Source organism: Otolemur garnettii, unplaced genomic scaffold (assembly GCF_000181295.1).
Source record: "Otolemur garnettii isolate 467f Iridium unplaced genomic scaffold, OtoGar3 scaffold00151, whole genome shotgun sequence".
Lineage (NCBI taxonomy): Eukaryota > Metazoa > Chordata > Mammalia > Primates > Galagidae > Otolemur > Otolemur garnettii.
Window position 1 is genome coordinate 746,896 of NW_003852546.1, and position 1,289 is coordinate 748,184.

The window sequence follows — 1,289 nt, forward strand, 5'->3', positions numbered from 1 at the left end:
GCTTGAGCCACAGGCGCTGAGCCCTTGTTCTCTTTTATTACACTGAACTGTGTACACATTTTTCTTTTCCTAAGCTCAGATCAGCATTCACGCAGCTCTGAATCTCATCCCACTCACCTGCCTGTGCACTGACCTGGGTAGCCAGGTCTGCTGGAGACAGGCCAGAAGGGAGGCTGCAGATAAGAGTCAGAGTCCCTCACACATAGGAATGCAAACAATGCAAGCACACCTGCCAGCCAGTGAGACCTTCAGAGGATGAGCTGCAACTTGGGGACAGGGCCTCTGGCCTCAAGCCCTATGGTCATCTATCACCCCACCCTATATCCGAAAGCAGGGAGGCCTCTCTGACTAACTATAGGGCCTCAGCTATGCCTCCTGGGGCCTGACTCTAGGACTCCTAAGGAAAGGGAATCCCCTAGGGTTCCCTGGACTACCACACCCCCACTCCTGGACTGCCAGGGCCTGAAAGAAGAGTTTCCCAACATCTGAGGCAAAGCTTTAAGCGGACTCATAGGGAAACAGAAAGGGGCCAGGGCCAAAAAGCCACCAAAGCCAAACTCAGGGTATACCCATGTCTGTCCCAGGGGGTACACCATGGGCTCACTGTCCATCCAATTTAGGGTCACTACCAGGACAGGCACTGAGTCTGACCCAATCACAATGCCAGTTGACCAGGCAGATCAGACAGTGCTGGCAACTTGAAGAAAACTCACAAGAGTCTTGGCACAGGTCCAGCTCACATCTCCCACACTGAGGGGCCATGGGGCTCTTAGCCAGTCCTGGCAGAGAGAGAAAAGCTTCCTTCTAAAGCAGGAAGCTCTACCCATGACTGCAGCTGGCAGGTTCTGACACCCATGAAAAGGCAAGTGGACTGGGGAGGACCCAGAAAGGGAGTGGCTTTCCCAACCGCCAGGCAGCAGACCCAGTCAGATCTGCACCTGTTTCCTCTTCAGTTGCCCACAGATGGAGGTGCAATTCAGAAAGATAAAAATGTAGGCCAGGCGCGGTGGCTCACATCTGTAATCCTAGCAATCTGGAAGGCTGAGGCAGGTGAATCACCTGAGCTCACGAGTTTGAGACCAGCATGAGCAAGAGCAAGACTTCATCTCTACTAAAAATAGAAAAACTAGCCAGGCATTGTGGCAGGTGCCTATAATCCCAACTACCAGGGGGAGGCTGAGGGAAGAGGGTTGGAGTCTGAGGCAAGAGTATTGCTCAAGCCCAAGAGTTTGAGGTTGCTGTGAGCTATGACTCCATAGCATTTTACCCAAGGGGAAAGAGTGAGACTG

At 52.8% G+C, this 1,289-nt stretch overlaps 1 protein-coding gene across 2 annotated transcripts in view; it reads right to left on the reverse strand.

Moving 5' to 3' along the window:
* PLA2G15 (phospholipase A2 group XV) overlaps nucleotides 1–1,289 on the reverse strand; it is a 24,261-nt gene that overhangs the window by 2,549 nt on the left and 20,423 nt on the right. The gene's annotated exons all lie outside the window — the stretch shown is intronic.